Source organism: Tamandua tetradactyla, chromosome 9 (genome assembly GCF_023851605.1).
Source record: "Tamandua tetradactyla isolate mTamTet1 chromosome 9, mTamTet1.pri, whole genome shotgun sequence".
NCBI lineage: Eukaryota > Metazoa > Chordata > Mammalia > Pilosa > Myrmecophagidae > Tamandua > Tamandua tetradactyla.
Genome location: NC_135335.1, coordinates 35,156,743 through 35,171,040, shown reverse-complemented (window position 1 = coordinate 35,171,040; position 14,298 = coordinate 35,156,743). Strand labels below are relative to the sequence as shown.

Here is a 14,298-nt window from a genome sequence, read left to right as displayed (position 1 = left end):
GGGAGGCAGAGGCTCTGGGGCTAAGTTTCTCACTCTTGGCTGTACATTGGAACCACTTGAGGGGGCGTTTCCGCGCCCCACGTCCAGACAGGACTTCCCAGGTCAGGTCAAGCATCAGAATTTTCTAAAGTTCCTCCCAGGTGGGGTGAGTTGGTTCCCAGAGCGCAGAAAACCAGCGTTGGGCACCCCCTGCTGGCGCGGAGGGCCCGCATGCAGTTCTCCCGCGGATGGGATTTGCTCAGAGCCTCAGATGAGTGGCGGGACGGGTGGGCTTGGCTTACGTAAGTTATCTCCAGGCTTCCTCTTAACACCTAACAAGAGGAGGCTATTTTAGGCAGGAGCTGGGGAGGCATGTGGGAGGCCTCCAGGTCTGGCCCTTAGGCTCAGGGCGCAGGCTGAAGATGATGCCCCCATATTCCGGCTCTCAAAGTGCAACTCCAGGTCCGACGAAAATGAAAGCAGAAGGTAGCGGCCACACAGGGTGGGGCGTGAACGAGTTTCTAATTAAAATGCTGTACGCACTCGGGGATATTGTTAATTTTCTCCCAGCTGAAGTCTTATTCACTTTTGATGAATAAGGTGGTCTTCTGCTCATCAAGGCAAAGTTCATTCATTCATTCATTCATTCAGGAAATCATTCCTGAGCACGTGCTCTGTGTCCTATGCCCGTGCTCTGTGTCCTATGCCCGGTACTGGGAATAATAAAATAATAACAGCCCACATTTATCGAGCACTTAATATGTGCCAGGCACTGTTTGATGTGTGTTTGTTTTGGTTGTTGTTGCATATATTAACTCATTTAATCCTCACATAACCCTATGAAGAGGGTCCTCATTATCCCCACTTTACAGGTGAGGAAACTGAGGCATGTAGAATTAAACACCTTGCTCCAGTTCTCACAGCTAGGAAGTGGCTGGTACACGGATGACTAAAGCAGGGGTTTCTTCCTTTGAGATGCTCACTGACTAGATGAGGAGACAGACCTGGGAAATACCCATACCGAATCCAGAAACCATAGAGAATAAAGTGTCATCTCTGTCTTGGAGGGCAGATCCTTGAAATGGGTTCTAAAGGTTGAGTAGGAGTAAGCCAGGCTTAGAAGAGGTAGGAGAAAAGGGGAGGGCACTCCAGGCACAGGGAATGGCATGTGTAATGTTGCGGAGCAGGAAAACAATGTAATTGATGCTAAAAATAAAAAGTAGACTGAATGTGAGAGACATTACTTGGTGCTTTAAACCTGTGTCTGGAACAGTCTAGAACATCACCTGGCAGGAGGCTCCGGGAAGTGTGCTAGGGCCCTGAGTTCAAGTTCACGAGTCCAAGAAATAACCCATGCATTTTTTTTGAGGTTGAAAATGAAAAGGGGTTTATTATAAAGGGGGGAGGGGGAAGAAGAAAGGGATGGGAAGAGGGTGAAGGAACACTTTATTCAAAAGCCTGAAGAAAATGTCCCCCTGCATGGTGATGTGTTCTTCCCTGTGTATTCTGAAGTTGACCATTCCTGATGGGTCTTGAATTCTGCTTTTTGGAGACTCATCTGTTTGCCATTGGCTGGTGTTCTTGCTTCTTTCTTCACTGTGCCTGTTCTGACTTGTTTGCTCCTTACTGGTGGAGCCATGCTGTGAGTCCTTATTTGGAGTGGTTTCTTACCCCAGGTAACGTTTGGCAAGAGGCATCACAAGTTGTGGCAAGGGGAAAGGGAAAGGGTCATGAGTTAGTGGATCACGAGTTTTGGCCATTGCTGCAGGGGGAGAGGAGGACCTGAGTTTCACCCCCTGTGACCTGCCATGCCTGCCTTTTGATTATTATAGATTTAAGTGGAGGAGGCAGGCCACTGTCTGACTTTCTTGGCTACTTCCTGCTGGGTGGAAGGGGGTGGCGTTAGGGGGCTTCAGGGATGGAGGCAGGATTTTTGATGTGACAGTAGTCAGGGGATACTTCATTCGGTTTTTGCCTTACAAGTCTTTGGTAACCTAGCATGTCGTTCCTGAAAGGCTTAAGAGTAGTATGTTATGAACCGTTTGTCACATTAGTGAAGTGACTGTGCATTGTTGGAACTGATTAATAAGCTTACAGAACAAGGGTGCTAGGGTAAGTAAAATTTTAAAAAAATGATGAGTGGCCTTATATGGGGAAGTAAGTAAGGGAGCCATGATGACACTCCATGATGAGTCAGCACTGTGTCCTTGTAGCCTTCTAACCTTAAGTTGTTTTGCTGCATCTCAGCCTTCTTCAGATTTATTAACATAGAAGCCGCAGCCCTCATTGAGTAATAGCAAAGGCTGCCTTCTTTGGCTGTTAGCAGGCTGGCCTGTGTCTGTTTTGCACTACCACTGCTGCGAGCGAGTCAATTTGGTCTTGTACATCTACTAAAGCATCAGCGAGTTCCTTCATACTATTTGGAATTCTTTTGAAAGCATCTGTGAAATTACTATACTGAGACTCTAGTGCCTGCTCCTGTTAGGATGCCTAGAGAAGCTAAGAGAGGCAGGAGGATGACATCGTGTTTTGGTCTTAGGTTAATGTTAAGGGGATTAGGAAAGGATTGATTAGTGGGGACTATTGAAATTTTTGGTGAAAGGTAGATTAGGGCGAGAAATTAATTAGACTCAGAAAGGAGAGTAGACTTTTTTTAGTGAGTAGAGATGCTATATTTGAAATGAGAGAATGTCATTGGGAGGTGATGCCCTTGTGTGTAACTCATGCATATTTAAATCAAAGGAGGGGAGACCTGGAGCGCCTCTGCATCTGCTTCGCATAAGGCAGGGTCCAGTAAAGAGCAGGGCCCCTTGGAGGCCCCATATGGTCAGCCCTTGCCCTATTCCTCATGCCAGCCTGTTCAAGGGGCACACCTAGGGCCTACCCCTCATATGTACCCAGAGTGGTGAGAAGAGAATGTGAGAGAGCCTGTCAGCCAGGAAGATCATAGCTCTATGAGTCACTTATTCTCTCTGAGCCTGTTTCCCGATGTGTAAATTGGTGACTAACACCCACCTTGCAGATTATCATGTTATTTAGGATGTAGGTGAGTTGTTCATAGTAGATTGAGGGTGAAAAAAAAGAAAAGAAAAAAGGTCCTGGTCCTTCATTTCTTCCAGTATCTACTCCTCTTGCAATGCAACTTTGCAGTTCCTTCCAGAAAGGGGTGACGTCTATTTCACCACCCTTGAATCTAGGCTGGTCTTGTGACTTGCTTTGGCAATGGAAGGTAGTAGAAGTTATGATGTAATAGCTCTGAGCTTGGGTCTGAAGATATCCCTCATGCTTCTCCTTGCTATCTTTTTCTTGTGACCGGTCTCCTGCTGGCCTGTTGGGAGATGAGAGACTATGTGCAGGAGAGTCCGGTTATCCCAGCCAAAACCAATCTAGACCAGTTAACCCCTAAGCAAGTGAGATAGCCCACTGAGGTCTGCAGAGCCGCCTACATGGTCCACAGCTGGTCTCAGAATCATGCGAGAACCCAGATGAGACCAGAAGCACTGCCCAGCTGATCTGTGGGCTCACAAGCAATAATAAATGCTTATGGTTTTAAATCATTGAGTTTTGGGTATTTGTTAGGCAGCAATAGCTAAGTGATACAGGTTCTATAACAAGGGACACCCCCTCCCCAAACCAACTGCCCCATTCTCAATCCAATGCCTTATCAGAGGGAACGTCTCTTTTCCCACAAGATACCCTGTGCACCAGTGATTTGGGGCAAGGCAGGGGCGGGGGCTGGTTCTTACCAGAAGTGGACACAGAGGTTTTAGAGAAGGAAAGAGGCTCTGCTAAGATGAGAGGCGAGTGGGGGTGTGGGGACTGCTCAAAGGCAAGGCCTAGATGTTTCATGTGAAAATTCTGGACTCCATGGCAAATGCCGTAGCATGGGGTTAAGAAAATTACCTGAACTGTATAGACTAGTCAGGGGAATGTGGTTCCCTAAGGAAATGGAGAAGTTACCAGGAAAAGGCGAGTGTGTGCCAATCAAGGGCAAGTAATAGACGCCCAGTTCAATAGTGCTAATCATGATGCTAATGATGTAAAAAAAAAAAAAAAAAAGAGGGGTGGGGGTGGGGAGGGAAGATTAGGAGTAGGTGAAATGTGGCTACTCATAGAGTCAGAGTGGAAAGAGCCCAACATGTGCAGAAGCCTTGGTGGCTTCCAGACTCTTCTCCATTTCACACGTCAAGTTTGGGTCTTAAGATACTGGAGAGTTCACTGTGGTTAGCCATACTAGGTTATCTGATCTACAATGGCAGGTGAGAACCGGGGCAGAAGCCCAGCCTTAAAAATAGGCTGAGACATCTCATGATCCCGAGACGGAGAGTGGGCGTGACAGACACAGAGACACAGAGAGAGAGATGGAGGAGAGTTGAGGCTAAGAGATTTCCACTGCTACCCTTTTCAGTCTAAGGGAATCTTCTTCTTCGGGCTAGGGTTGATACGTGAACCATTTGGAGAGGAACTTCTCACGTCAAACCAGCTACAGCTGGGGATTTGACAGCTTGGCAGACGCTCAACCTGAGGCTTTATGGAGCACAGCCGTCATCTGATAAATCCTTTGAAGCAGGGATGGCCAGCTGTCCAGCAGAGGTGTGTGCTCCCCTTCCGTGGGGTGTGGAGTTGTTGCGGGGACTGGCTGCCGAGCCAGGGACTGCATTTCCCAGCGCTCTTTGCGTCGGGGAGGGGTCACGTGACTGCTTCTCACCAATGAAGCGGGAGGAAGCTCCGTGGGTGACTTCGGCTCAGAAGGTGGAGAAGAGGGTGTGGTTTTTCTGTTCTCTCTTCTTACGTCCACTGGCTGGCCGTCAACTCCCGGGCCATTCCGAAGACCACGAATTACAGATGGCAGAGGTTTTTCTGTTCTGCAGCCCCCTGGGAATGAATGACTAAACTGAGGGAGGGCTCTTCCTTCTTCTCCCACCCACTCTGGTCTACCGACCAGGAACACCTGCATTGTCCATTACATGAGCCAGACATAAGCGTTTGTTGTGCTATGCCCCCGAAACCTTGGGGTCGGTTTGTTACAACTAGCAATACCTTAACTAATGTAGAATCCATGGCTTAAGGAGAATATTAACAGCTGATTTTTATTGATTATCTAACGTATTTTTATTGATTATCTAGCATACATCAGACACCGTGTGAATTGTATTCTATTCCCAAATCATCGTGTGATTTGTATTCTATTCCCAAATCATTTGATCCTCACCACAAGTCTATGAGGTATGGACTATTATCATCCCCATTTTACAGATATGGAAATGGAGGCTGAGATAAACTTTTTGCCCAAGAACACGCTTGTCATTCATTCAGTCCTTCATCTGAGAGCCTACTGTTTTCTGGTATAGTTTTTAGACAATGGGAATAAATCAGTAAATGAGACAAAGTTCCTATCTCCCTGCAACTAATATTCCACTGGGAGGAAGACAATCAATAAATGCATTCAAATATTCACAAGTTACAAAGAAAAATAAAGCAGGAGGAGGGCACAGAAAGTGTGATGATTAGGTTGTGGTATCAAGGTGGCCAAGTGATTATGCTCAGTTGTCTGGTGAAGCAAGCAAAGGCCTGAGCGTTGCTGCAAGGATAGTTCGTGCCTAACTGATAAACCTGAAGGCTGGTGAATTAAATCATCAGTCAGTTGATTATGTCTGTGACTGATTACATCTTCTATCAACTAAGTCACATCTCCCACAATGAGATAATCCATTCTGTTGAAGGCTTTTAAGGGAGAAGAGAGGTTCTTTCATTGCTTCTTCAGCCAGGGAGCCTCTCTTGTAGAGTTCCTCCAGATCATTTATCGAAGTTACCAGCTTCATGGCCTGTTCTGTGGATTTTAGACCTTCCATTTCCACGTTTGCCTGAGACACCTTTATAAATCTCATATTTACAGATCTCTCCTGTTGGTTCTGTTTCTCTAGAGGATCCTGACTAAGGCAGCATGGTACCAGGAGTGGTTCTTGAGAAATGGAATCTTAAAAATGGGTTTTTACCATTGGTTTTCTCTATTCTGACTAGACCCAGAGGCACTAATGACTGTTTCCAATAATCAAGATGGCACTGACAGTCCATGTGGTGAGTTGGCAAAAGAGATACTCAAAATATTACCATTAGATTCTACTAATTGTACACTTGTATGAGGCAAAGCCCTGGGTGAGAACGTTTTTGACACCTTTACAGAGTTTTGTGGAATTAAGATGTATAATGATGTTGGCTGGTTGTTGTTAGATATGCTGGATACAGTCATGAGGGAAAGGTATGAGCTGAAAGTTTCAAATTTGCACCTTAAATGCCGCGTGAATGATGTAAAAGTTTCCACTTCTGACCTGAATGAAAATTGTATTTTCTGTGGTCACAGACTTGAGATCTCTGAAAACCAGACATAGAGCCTCATTGTGCTAGTAGCAAATTTACAACATAAACTAAAATCTCAAAGTTGCAGGTGTCTGCTGTTAAAGTAAGGGCTTTACCACAGTGGTCAAAACAGCATGGTATTGGCATAAAGATAGATATATCGACCAATGGAATCGAATAGAGTGCTCAGATATAGACCCTCCCATCTATGGACATTTGATCTTTGATAAGGCAGTCAAGCCAACTCACCTGGGAAGAACAGTCTCTTCAATAAATGGTGCCTAGAGAACTGGATATCCATATGCAAAAGAATGAAAGAAGACCCATATCTCACACCCTACACAAAAGTTAACTCAAAATGGATCAAAGATCTAAACATTAGGTCTAAGACCATAGAACAGTTAGAGGAAAATGTAGGGAGATATCTTATGAATCTTACAATTGGAGGCGGTTTTATGGACCTTACACCTAAAGCAAGAGCACTGAAGAAGGAAATAAATAAATGGGAACTCCTCAAAATTAAACACTTTTGTGCATCAAAGAACTTCATCAAGAAAGTAGAAAGACAGCCTACACAATGGGAATCAATATTTGGAAACGACATATCAGATAAAGGTCTAGTATCCAGAATTTATAATGAGATTGTTCAACTCAACAACAAAAAGAGAGCCAATCCAATTACAAAATGGGAAAAAGACTTGAATAGACACCTCTCAGAGGAGGAAATACAAATGGCCAAAAGACACATGAAGAGATGCTCAATGTCCCTGGCCATTAGGGAAATGCAAATCAAAACCACAATGAGATATCATCTCACACCCACCAGAATGGCCATTATCAACAAAACAGAAAATGACAAGTGCTGGAGAGGATGCGGTGAAAGAGGCACACTTATCCACTGGTTGGTGGGAATGCCAAATGGTGCAACCACTGTGGAAAACAGTTTGGCGGTTCCTCAAAAAGCTGAATATAGAATTGCCATACGACCCAGCAATACCATTGCTGGGAATCTACTCAAAGGAATTAAGGGCAAAAACTCAAACAGACATTTGCACACCAATGTTTATAGCAGCGTTATTTACAATTGCAAAGAGATGGAAATAGCCAAAATGTCCATCAACAGACGAGTGGCTAAACAAACTGTGGTATATACATACGATGGAATATTATGCAGCTTTAAGGCAGGATAAACTTATGAAGCATGTAATAACATGGATGGACCTAGAGAACATTATGCTGAGTGAGTCTAGCCAAAAACTTAAAGACAAATACTGTATGATCCCAATGATGTGAATCGACACTCGAGAATAAACTTGGAATATGTCATTGGTAACAGAGTTCAGCAGGAGTTAGAAACAGGGTAAGATAATGGGTAATTGGAGCTGATGGAATACAGACTGTGCAATAGGACTAGATACAAAAACTCAAAAATGGACAGCACAATAATACCTAATTGTAAAGTAATCATGTTAAAATACTGAACGAAGCTGCATCCGAGCGATAGGTTCTTGTTTTGTTTTGTTTTGTTTGTTTTGTTCTTATTATTATTACTTTTATTTTTTTCTCTATATTAACATTCTATATTTTTTTCTGTTATACTGCTAGTTCTTCTAAACTGATGCAAATGTACTAAGAAACGATGATCATGCATCTATGTGATGATGTTAAGAATTACTGATTGCATATGTAGAATGGTATGATGTCTAAAAAAAAAAAAATGGTCAGCACAATACTGCCTAACTGTAATGTAATTATGTTGGAACGCTGAATGAAGCTGCATCTGATCTATAGTTTTTTTTTGTTTGTTTGTTTTTTCTTTCTCTTATATATTTTTGTACTTTTTATTTTTATTTGTGTTTTCTCTGTGTTATCACTTTATTTCTTTTTCTGTTGTCGTGCTATTTCTTTCTCTAAATCGATGCATATGTACTGAGAAATGATGACCATACACCTATGTGATGATATGAAGAATTACTGATTGCATATGTAGAATGGATTGATTTCTAATGTTGTGTTAGTTAATTTTTTTTAATTAATAAAAAAAAAAAAAAAAAAAAAGTAAGGGCTGTGCTTGGGAAAGAATGGGACCCCGATACATGGAATGGTGATATATGCCTTGATAATGATGGCGATGGGGAGACAGGATCCCTGGAACCTGCTGAGCCTGTGCTAGACCCGACCTGTAATGGACTGCCCTGAGGAAAGAGCTTTCTGGTCTCCAGCCTGGCTTGAGGAAACAGTTTCCCCCGCCTCCAGTCTGCCCAGAGGAGTCTGCTATCCAACCCCCACCTAATGAGATTAACCCTTCAGTGCCTGCTAACCCTGTAACCACCTCCCCTGGGGAAACAGCCTCACTCCTCTGTCTGGAGTGACTAATCCTGTTCATCAGCTGAAACTGCAATGCAATGCAATGCCCTGAGGTAATTGTCTTGAAAGACACTTCTATTTCTTTTTATGACCCACCCCTACCACTCCTCTTTTTTCAAAATCTATGACTAGACTAAAGTCCCAACCGGCCCTGAAAGGTGAGGTGCAAAGTGTGACCCATGAGGAAGTATGCCATATTCCAAAAGGACTGCCTGAGTTTTCCAATCTATATAGGCAGAAATCAGGGGAATATGTGTGGGAATGGATATTAAAGGTGTGGGATAATGGTGGAAGGAAGATAAAGTTGGATCAATTTTATATTGATTGATTGATTGATATGGGCCCACTAAGCAGAGATTCAGCATTCAGTGTTATAGCTCACAGGATTGGAAAAGGCATTAAGACTTTGTTTGGATAGTTGGCTGAAACATGGATCAAAAGGGGGCCGACATTACCTGAGGTCAAAATGCCAGAACTGCCCTGGTATAATGTAGATGAGGGGATCCAGAGGCTTAAAGAGATTGAAATGTTAGAGTGGATTTATCATGGAAGACCTGCCCAACACCCCAGGGATGTCCAGAGGACACATTTTCCACCAGAACCTTGAGAAATAAATTCATGAGACTAGTGCCATCATCCTTGAAGAGCTCTGTAGTCGCTCCTTCTCTGTAGGTCAGCTATTACTGTGGGAACTGCTGTCACTGAGCTGGAATCCTTAAACAGAATGGGGATGATCAGATCCCGAGTTGGCAGAAGCCAGGTGGCAACAGTCAATCACCATAGACAAGGTGGGTGTGGCCACCATTATGGACACAGATTCAAGGTAGCAGTCAAAATACTCTAACTCACAGAGGCTTGTGGCATTGGCTAGTAGATCATGGAGTACCTAGAAGTAAAATAGATGGACAGTTTACTAAATTCTTGTTTGAGCTCTATAAGCAGAAGAATTTTAGATCAAGTGAACAGAAGTCTAAATTGAATTACAAAAACAAAGTTGCGGCCCCTTAATCAATTCCCAGACTTGAGACAGTTTACAGACCCAGAATGAAGGAGGGCCGGGTATGCTTGGGGGAAGGACCCTTTTACACTGCCCAGAATTTACACCGTTAATCTTCCCCCCAGCCTTCCCCAAGGAGACCTAGGGCCTTTTACCAGAGTGACTGTCCACTAGGGAAAAGGAAATGATCAGATATTTCAGGGATCATTGGACACTGGCTCAGAAGTGACACTAATTCCAGGACACAAAACGTCACTCTGGTCCACCAGTCAGTGGGGGCTTATGGAGGTCAGATGATCAATGGAGTTTTAGCTCAGGTCCATCTCATAGTGGGTCCCTGGACACATTCTATGATCATTTCCCCAGTTCAGAAGGCATAATTAGAATCAACATACTCAGCAACTGGCTGAATCCCCACACTGGTTTTCTGACTCATGCAATGAGGGCTATTGTGGTAGGAAAGGCCAAGTGGAAGCCATTAGAACTACCCTTACCTAGCAAAGTAGTGAATCAGAAACAATATCGCATTCCTGGAGGGATTGCAGAGATTACTGCCACTCTTAAGGACTTGAAGGATGCAGGTGCGGTGAATTCCACCACATCCCCATTCAAGTCTCCTATTTTGTTTGTGCAGAAAATAGATAGGACTTGGAAGATGACAGTGGATTATCGTAAACTTAACCAGGTGGTGACTCCAATTGCGGCCACTGTCCCAGTTGTAGTATCATTGCTTGAGCAAATCAACATTTCATCTGGTACCTGGTATGCAGCTATTGGTCTGGCAAGTGCTTTTTTTCTCAATAGACACAAACCACCAGAAACAGTTTGCATTCAGCTGGCAAGACCAGCAGTATACCTTCACTGTCCTATCTCAGGGGTATATAAATTCTCCAGCCCTATGTCACAATTTTGTTCGCATAAACCTTGATCATTTCTCCCTCCCACAAGACATCACACTGGTCCATTATATTGATGATATCATGCTGATTGGACCTAGTGAGCAAGAAGTAGCAACTACTCTAGACTTACTGGTAAGGCATTTGTGTGTCAGGGAGTGGGAGATAAATCCAACAAAAATGCTGGGGCCTTCCACGTCAGTGAAATTTCTAGGCTTCCAGTGGTGTGGGGCATGTTGAGATATCATTTCTTAGGTGAAGGATAAGCTGTTGCATCTGGCCTGTCCTATAATTTAAAAAAAAGGGGCACAATGCCTAGTTGCCCTTTTTGGATTTTGGAGACAACATATTCCTCATTTGGGTGCTATTCTGGCCCATTTGGTGAGGGACCAGAAAAGCTGCTAGTTGAGTGGGGACTGGAAGAAGAGGAGGCTCTGTGCATGTCCAGGCTGCTGTACAAGCTGCTCTGCCACTTGGGCCGTATGATCCAGCAGATCCAATGATGCTGGAAGTGTCAGTGGCAAATAGAGATGCTGTCTGGAGCTTTTGGTTGGCCCCTATAGTTGAATCACAATGCAGACCCTTAGGATTTTGGAGCAAAGTCTTATCATTTGCTGCAGATAACTACTCTCCTTTTGAGACACAGCTTTTAACCTGCTACTGGGCCTTAGTAGAGATAGAACACTTAACCATGGACTACCAAGTTACCATGAGACCTGTGTTGCCTATCAGGAGCTGGGTGTTGTCTGACCCACCAAGCTATAAAGTTGGGCATGCGCAGCAGCACTCTATCATAAAATGAAAATGGTTTATTAGAGATAGGGTCAGAGCAGGTCCTGAAGGCACAAGTGAGTTATATGATGAAGTTGTCCAAATACCCGTGGCCTCCACTCCTGCCACATTACCTTCTCTTTCCCAGACCAGAGCTATGGGCTTTTGGGGGGTTCCATTACAGTCAATTGACTGAGGAAGAGAAAACTCGGGCCTGGTTTACAGATGGTTCTGCCCGATATGCAGGGACCACCCGGAAGTGGACAGCTGCAGCACTACCACTCCTTTCTGAGATGTCCTTAAAGGACAGTGGTGAGGGGAAATCCTCCCAGTGGGCAGAACTTTGAGCAGTGCGCCTGGTTGTTCATTTTGCTTGGAAGGAGAACTGGTCAGTGTTGCATTTGTATACTGACTCATGGGCTGTTGCTAATGGTTTGGCTGGATGGCCAGGGACTTGGAAAGAGCATGATTGGAAAATTGGTGACAAAGAGGTCTGGGGAAGAGAGATATGGACACACCTTTCTGAGTGGGCAAAGAACATGAAGATATTTGTGTCCCATGTGAATGCTCACCAGAGAATGACTTCAGCAGAGGAAGGTTTTTTTTTTAAATTTTTTAAATTGTGAAATATAGCATTTATACAAAAAAGGCAATAAATTTCCAAGTACATTTTAACAAGTAGTTATAGAACAAATTTTAAAGTTTGATTTGGACTACAGTTTCATGATTTTTTTTTCTTCTAGCTGCTCCAAAACACTGGATAACAACAGAAATATTAATATAATGATTCAGCAGTCATACTCATTTGTTAAACCTTACCTTCTCTGTATAACTCCACCATCACCCTTGATATTTCTCTCACATTTTAGGGATATTTGAACTACGCCCACTCTAACTTTTCATGTTGGAAGGGACTGTACAAAATATGGGATGGGGGATGGAACTAGTTGATGTTCTGGAAAGGTTGACCCCTGTGCATTTCAGGACTTATCTGGTCCAGGGACCCATCTGGAGGTGGTAGGTTTCTGGAAAATTACCCTAGTGCATGGAACCTTTGTAGAATCTTATATAATGCCCTAGGTATTCTTTAGGATTGGCAGGAATTGTTTTGATTGAGGTTTGGCAAGTTATGAGAGGTATCTTGCTTCTAACTGAAGCTTGCATAAGAGTGACCTCCAGTGTAGCCTCTTGACTCTGTTTGAACTCTCTCAGCCACTGATAATTTATTAGTTACACTTCTTTTCCCCCTTTTGGTCAGGATGAGATTGTTGATCCCACAGTGTCAGGGCCAGGCTTATTCCTGGGAGTCATCTCCCATGCCACCAGGGAGACTTTCACCCCTGGATGTCATGTCCCCATAGTGGGGAGAGCAATGGTTTCACTTGCAGAGTTGGGCTTAGAGAGAAAGAGGCCTCATCTGAGCAACAACAGAGGTCCTCCAGAGGTGACTGTTAGGCATACTTACAAGTAGGCTAAGTTTCTCCTCTACCTACATGAGCTTCACAGGAGCAAGCCCCATGATCAAGGGCTTGCCCTATTGATTTGGGTGTCCCTAACCATTGGCACAGTGTCCAGGGTTTCCCCAGTGGTAAAGTTAATAGTTCCATAATTTTCCTCCCATTCCTCAAGGGACCTTGCCAATACCTTTTGATTATCTGCTTAATACACTCTGGGATGTATCCAGGCATTACATTAAGATATATGGGATTAAAGGCTCTCATTCTTATTCTGGGCTCCCTGTATTTGGATTGTTTAGATGGTCTATCCAGACAGATTGAGTTGGATTATGTGCTACAGAAAATTTAGGTTTTGGACAAAATAAACCTTTCTTTCTTTGGTTTCAAAGAGTAGATGAGGTTCTAATTTAAAGAGTTCCTTACTCCTGCATTCTGGATTACCTTAATCCTGACCCGACTGGCTTCATTCTTATCCCTAAATACCAGGTTATAAGCATATAAAACGGCCCCTGAAAGTCCAGAAATAACAATTACCACTCCGGACTAAATGTAACTGCTATAAGAGCTTACAATCTAGGCCCCAGTTTTCTTATAAGTATTTTCTAAATGAGGTAATACAATATTTGCTCTTTTGTTTCTGGCTTATTTTGCCCCACCAAATGTCCCACAGGTTCATTCACATTGTTGCACGCCTCACAACCTCGTTCCTTTTTGTAGCAGCACCAAGTTTGATCATATGTTTACACCATCTGTGCTGGTTTGAAAGGATGTATGGACCCTAGAAAAGCCATGTTCTAATCCTAATCTCATTTTGTAAAGGCAGCCACTTCTACTCCCTGTTCAGCACTGTATGTTTGAAACTGTAATCAGATCATCTCCCTGGAGATGCGATTTAATCAAGAGTGGTTGTTAAACTGGATTAGGTAGAGGCGTGTCTCCACCCATTTGGGTGGGTCTTGATGAATTTCTGGAGTCCTATAAAAGAGGAAACATTTTGGAGAATAAAGGAGATTCATAGAGAGCAGAGAATGCTGCAGCACCATGAAGCAGAGAGTCCATCAGCCAGCGCTTTGGAGATGAAGAAGGAAGACACCTCCCAGGGTGCTTCATAAAACAGGAAGCCAGGAGAGAAAGCTAGCAGATGACACTGTGCTCTCCATGTGCCCTTCCAGCTGAGGGAGAAACCATGACTGTGTTTACCATGTGCCTTCTCAGATGAAAGAGAGACCCTGAACTTCATCGGCCTTCTTGAACCAAGATATCTTTCCCTGGATACCTTTGATTGGACATTTCTATAGACTTGTTTTAATTGGGACATTTTCTTGGCCTTAGAACCGTAAACTAGCAACTTATTAAATTCTCGTTTTTGAAAAGCCATTCCATTTCTGGTATACTGCATTCCGGCAGCTAGCAAACTAGAAACCATCATTCACCAGTCTACTTCTCAGTCAGTGCATCTTTCAGCCACCTCCAT

General features: G+C 43.7%; 1 long non-coding RNA gene across 1 annotated transcript; it reads right to left on the bottom strand.

The window, feature by feature from the left end:
• Positions 1–1,354: 1,354 nt before the first annotated feature.
• LOC143646042 (uncharacterized) lies at positions 1,355–4,642 on the bottom strand. Its single transcript, XR_013157238.1, has 3 exons — positions 4,379–4,642; positions 2,995–3,307; positions 1,355–1,645 (listed from the first exon to the last, which is right to left on the bottom strand). It is a non-coding gene; the product is annotated as an uncharacterized LOC143646042 (long non-coding RNA).
• Positions 4,643–14,298: the final 9,656 nt, after the last annotated feature.